A 6,441-nucleotide genomic window follows, 5' to 3' on the forward strand; every position below is an offset into this window, starting at 1 on the left:
TCTATAAGTAGAGAGATAGGTAGATGATCCTATAGATGTAGATGATATAGCTAAAGATGTAAATACAGATCCTACCAACTCTGTTTTTTGAAGGTACACTATCTTCACAACTTTCCTATCTCAATCTATTCTAAAATAAAAAGCATACTTTAAAAAGCTATTATTTCAAAATGATATTTTAAAAGATTGTATTGGTAACTATTGGTAATTGCTAAGATTCACTGTTCTAAAACTTCAAAAACAACTGGTAAGAATTAAACATATTTTTCTGTTTTTTAGATTAGCCAACAATTACATAATAAAAGGTTCTTTCTATACGAACTATTTCCAACTAATAAATGAAGAGGAAATAATGGAATTAGAAAACCATCATTTTGTAAACTCCAAAGGATCAAAATCATCCAAAGATTTGTTGGTGTGAAATTTTTATTTGGACGGATCACACTGACACAACCTGAATGTTCCAGAGAATGTTAGCACCACTAGTTAGCACCACTAGGAGAAGGGGAGGACAGAGGATGAGATGGTTGGATGGCATCACCAACGCCATGGACATGAGTTTGAGTAGGCTCTGGGAGTTGGTGATGGACAGGGAAGCCTGGTGTGCTGCAGTCCATGGGGTTGCAAAGAGTCGGACACGACTGAGTGACTGAATTGAATTGAGTTAAATTTCTCATAAAAATAGGAAATTTACAATACCATGTATGATGTCTTATTGAAAAATATTTACTTGAATTATAACTGCACCTCACTACCAGGGTGTAGGATACACACTGAGAAAGAGAAATATATTAAATGATGCCACAAATAATTCATTGTGATATGCTGTGCTTAGTCGCTCAGTCGTGTCCGACTCTTTGTGACCCCATGGACTGCAGCCCACCAGGCTTCTCTGTCCATGGGGATTCTCCAGGCAAGAACACTGGAGTGGTTGCCATGCACGCCTCCAGGGGATCTTCCAAACCCAGGGATTGAACCCAGGTCTCCTGCATTGTAGGTGGATTCTTTACCGTCTGAGCCACCAAGGAAGCTCAAGAATACTGGAGTGGGTAGCCTATCCCTTCTCCAGGGGATCTTCCCAACCCAGGAATCAAACCAGGGTCTCCTTCATTGCCAGCAAATTCTTTACCAGCTGAGCTACCAGGGAAGCCCAAAGAACTCATTAACCAGATGCAAAATGTGAGAATTCTACAGAATAAATAATGGATTCTTTCCTAACCCCTCAGAAACAGCCAATGGGAAAATCAGAAAAGCATAAGAACCAAATATGATTTATGGATATTATTTGAATTTTGATTTAAACAATCTCACAGTGAAAAAATGGTTTTGAGATAATCAGGGCAATCTGAGTATGAAATATTGGTGTGAAATAGTGCTTTATTTTAATTTTAGATGTGTTAATGGCATGATGAATGTGTAAAAAGAAAGTGTATGTTAGCAGTGCATGATAATGTATTTAGAGGTGAAATGGCATAATGCCTGGCATTTTGCCCTGAAAAAGTCCCCAAAATTGTAAAATGAAAGTGGGGAGATCAGTGAAACAAAACTGTTCATAAGTTGGCAATTGCTGAAGATGAATATTGAGTAAAAGGGATTTATTTTACCATAATATCAGCTTTTGGTATGTTTGAAATTTTCCATATTAAGATATCTTTAAAAATGTTTCTAAAAATATGCTTAATTTTGATAAATTTACATTTTCTAAAAAAATGAAAAAAAAAGTAAAATTAAATTAATATTGTGACAGCTTACTTTTCCAAAATGACAACTTTTTCCCCAAAATGTTTGGAATATGAAAATGCAGTGATCATCCTCTAAAGTTACACAGCTCTAAAATAAATAATATAAACACAAAAGGGAAGCAATGGATGGATGAAGATAACAAAAGAAAGAAGAAAAGCAGAAGAATGAAGGAGAGGAAAGAAACAACATTATTGGTTGATAAACTTTTATCTTTAAAAAATATTGCTTCAGCAGTAAGCATTATACCTATTTTTTTGGTGGGAGAGTGGGGTACCAGAACCGATGACTACGAGCTGCCTAAGTACAAAAAAATTATGCTTCTGAAATTTCTTGATATCAGTTCCTCAGGAAGGACAAACTGCCCTACCTGTGGCACTTGTAACAGAAGCCCCCCTTTTTAATATCTATTTTTTAAATCACCAAAAACCATTATTTTGCCTAACAGCATCCTAGCAAGAGATTCTTGCAAAACTGTAATTTGACTACCTTCTTATTAAACATTTATAAAACAAGACAAGCAAGTGGCTTAATGATGAAGCAGAACAGGACCCTGTGGGGCCCTTTCAGGTACAAAAGCTCCTTCTTGTCTCCTCTTTCTTGGTTTTAGATAAAAGCTTTAGTCTCCAAGGCCTTCTCTGTGTTCCAAAGAGCAAACACATGCAGTTATTAATTAGAGGAGTGAGAAAATGAAAAGACAAAGGAGAAGCAGTTAAACAAGAAAAGTAATGATGATAGTTCAGTCATAGACTCCTACGTTCAATAAAGACACAAAAATGATCCACATCAAAAAATCTAAAACAAAGAAAAACAGCAACAACCCCCCCCACCCTGAGCCCTAGTTCCCCCTCAAGCAATATATATAACAATTTGACACAGATCTTTGAGTTGTTCTGCAGTAGCAAAGTACCCCCCGTCCTAATTTACCCAGACTGGTAGATGATGGTGACTACATGCTGGACAGAAGGTTGTGAACTCCAGACTGCAACCAGAAGTTTGATGATCAAGATTCTTGAAACATCACTCTTTTACCTCACCATCAACCAGTCAGAAGAAAGTCATGCACCATGCAGCCCTCACCCCAAATGCTGCCTTTAAAAACCTTTCCTTGAAAACTTTCAGGGAGTTCAGATTTTTGAGCATAAGCCACCCATACTCTTTGTTTTGTGCCTGTAATAAGCACTGTATTTTTCTTCACCACAACCTGGTTTCAGTAATTTGGTTTTGCTGCATGGCAAACCCAAGTTCAGTTCAGGAATGAAGCTAAGAATAATTACATTGTGTACCCTAACCATCATTGAAGTTGCATAAATACTTTCAAATAATCCATTAAGAAAGTAGTTTTCACAAGTTTGTCTCTGACTTGAATGGTGCTGGAATTTAATACAAGGCATAGAAGGAAACAGATTTTTTATTCTTTGAGGAAGAAGAAAGACAGTCAAGTCATTATGTAGAAGTCCTGTATCCATTTGTGTTCTGAGAGTCAGTGTCTTAGCAAGCATTCTGACAGTACTAAGAACTTCTGAAAGCTAAAGCGACAAAGAAACAGAAGGAAAAATTAATGATTCAACAGAAGAGAAAGATGCTAGACAATTTGTTTCCAATATGAAATAATTAAGTATGCTATATTTACAAAAGAATTTTGTTTTTTAATTTTTAGTTTCACTTCAAATTTTAGTACTGGAATTTAAATATATTTTAGTATGTTACATGGTCCTTGAAATGCACTGTCAGACCACCTGACCTGCCTCTTGAGAAACCTGTATGCCGGTCAGGAAGCAACAGTTAGAACTTCACATGTAACAACAGACTGGTTCTAAATAGGAAAAGGAGTACATCAAAGCTGCATATTGTCACCCTGCTTATTTAACTTATATGCAGAGTACATCATGAGAAACACTGGGCTGGATGAAGCTCAAGTTGAAATCAAGATTGCCAGGAGAAATATCAATAGCCTCAGATATGCATTTGACACAACCCTTATGGCAGAAAGTGAAGAAGAACTAAGATCCTCTTCAAGAAAGCGAAAGAGGAGAGTGAAAAAGTTGGCTTAAAGCTCAACATTCAGAAAACAAAGATCATGGCATCTGGTCCCATCACTTCATGGCAAATAAATGAGGAAACAGTGGAAATAGTGGCTGACTTTATTTTTCTCGGCTCCAAAATAAATGCAGAAGGTTATTGTAGCCATGAAATTAAAAGACACTTACTCCTTGGAAGGAAAGTCATGACCAACCTAGATAGCATATTAAAAAGCAGAGACATTACTTTGTCAACAAAGGTCTGTCTAGTCAAGGCTATGGTTTTTCCAGTAGTCACATATGGATGTGAGAGTCGGACTATCAAGAAAGCTGAGCGTCGAAGAATTGATGCTTTTGAACTGTGGTGTTGGGGAAGACTCTTGAGGGTCTCTTGGACTGCAAGGAGATCCAACTAGTCCATCCTAAAGGAGATCAGTCCTGGGTGTTCATTGGAAGGACTGATGTTGAAGCTGAAACTCCAATACTTTGGCCACCTGATGCAAAGAGCTGACTCATTTGAAAAGACCCTGATTCTGGGAAACATTGAGGGCAGGAGGAAAAGGGGACAACATAGGATGAGATGGCGGATGGCATCACTGACTCAATGGACATGAGTTTGGGTAAACTCGGGAGTTGGTGATGGACAGGGAGGCCTGGTGTGCTGCAGTTCATGGGGTTGCAAAGAGTTGCACACAACTGAATGAATGAACTGAACTGAACTGAAATGCTCTGTAAATTTATTGCAATTTTCTTTGTTGTCTTTTTTTTTTCCCCTTGGACATAACTTTAAACATTATACTTCACCCCTTTTGTGATTTATTAACTTTCTACCAAAAGATTACCTCCTTGGTCAAACTTTGGTCAAGTTTCTCTAAATTCTTCTTCTAGCTATTCATTGCCCTTGGCCTGCCAAGCCTGGTTTTAGCAAAGAATCCTGCTGTCAATTTATTGAGAATCCCCCAACCCTCTATATCCAATCAACCTCCTCTTCCCCTTCATCTTTGATTAGTAACTAAGTTCCTCATTGCAATTGTCCATCCTCTCTTTTATTCTGCCCACTGGTGATAAATCCCCCCTTATTCCAGTTGTATTTGGAGTTAAGGTCAATCTCTCTTTTTTATTGCAATAGTCTCTCCCCCATTGCCATAATCTTGAATAAAGTCTTCCTTGCCATTTTAAACAAACGTTAGAATAATTTATCTTATTATACTATACCCAATCTTAACCTTACTATTTTTCTGGTGGCAGTTGGAAAAACTTTAGGAAACAAATGAATATACTTTCGTAGATGTATATATCTTTGAAATTTCAAATACTTTTAAGTTGAAATAAGGATACTAGAACATTTTTTTCTTGTATTATAACTTTTACAATTATCAGGAAAAGTTATGAAGGATTGAAAAAGGAAAAAAGAAAAAAAAAACTCAGTAAATACTCTGCTAAGGTCATCTATTTCAGCTGTCTCTGCCTTTCATGGTCTTGGAACTGTTTAACAGCTCTGTAAGTTACAGAAATCTGACAATAATGTACATGATTCTTGTTTATAGAAACACAAATGAATTAGGCCCAGTGTGTTGCAATTGATTATTGACCTGTAAACAGATCTGTTTTGCATCAATTTGCAATTTGATTTCAGAATTATTTTATTCCCTATATATATGTGTGTGTTTTGAATTCTCTTTTGAACTTGTTATGATATATTACTGATTCTTTCATTAATTATGAGTTACAATTTTTGACATATGTTCCATATGGTAGTCACAAATTTCCTTTAAAAACTTCTCCTTTAACACAACGTTGGAATTTATAATAGTTGTTAACCTTTTGAATCATATTTCCTACAGCTTAGTCATTTTTCTACATGTGAGTGTTTAATGCCTTATACCAGACATTTTTCCTGGCTTCTGGTTTGAGCTTTTGCTTGGCTAACTTCTACTTTTATCTGGTTCTTTTTCAGGTAATGCTTATGGGTGTCATAAGTTTCTTTATGTTAGAGAAGGTCTGACTGCTCTCTTCGCCCTTGAATGACAAAGTCACCAGGAAGAACATCATGGACTCGAATTGCTATAGGCAGTTTGTTTCTTACTCTTTATTTATAATGATTATTTACATCCTTTTTCTATAGCAATAATTCAGTACTAAGCTATTATCTTTTTTTGCTGGGTTTATTTTTTCTTTTTATTTAGTAGTATATTGATTTTATTTGTAATTTTCTGTATATAATCTCTCCCTTTAGCAATTTTTATTTTAATGCCCCTCATTTAAAATCTATTAAAATAAACCCATTATTAATATGTTTTTCTGTGTACAGTAAAATATTAGTGTTTCATATTTCCTGGGGTTAAGATTTTTTTCCTAATTAGATACTTTATCTTTCTTTTGCCTGCCAATTTCTTTTTTCTTCACTTCCTTTCCTTCTTGTCTCCTTTCTTGTGCATGCACTCTCATCCTCTCTGCTCCCCCCACCTTTTTTTGTATTTTTAACTGGAGGATAATCACTTTACAATATTGTGTTGATTTCTGCCATACATCAACATGAATTAGCCGTAGGTGTACATATGTCCCCTCCTTCCTGAACCTCCCTCCCACCTCCCACATCATCCTGCCCCTCTAGGTTGTCACAGAGCACTGAATTTGAAGTCCTTGCATCATACAGCAAATTCACACTGGTTAATTTTAC

General features: G+C 36.1%; 1 non-coding gene across 1 annotated transcript; it reads right to left on the reverse strand.

Annotated features, from left to right (window-relative positions):
- Positions 1 to 2,009: 2,009 nt before the first annotated feature.
- On the reverse strand, positions 2,010 to 2,142 carry LOC122432148. Its single transcript, XR_006266762.1, has one exon. It is a non-coding gene; the product is annotated as a U11 spliceosomal RNA (small nuclear RNA).
- Between the last annotated feature and the right edge of the window lie 4,299 nt (positions 2,143 to 6,441).

The sequence above is a fragment of the Cervus canadensis genome, chromosome 30 (assembly GCF_019320065.1).
Source record: "Cervus canadensis isolate Bull #8, Minnesota chromosome 30, ASM1932006v1, whole genome shotgun sequence".
In the NCBI taxonomy this organism is placed as follows: Eukaryota; Metazoa; Chordata; class Mammalia; order Artiodactyla; family Cervidae; genus Cervus; species Cervus canadensis.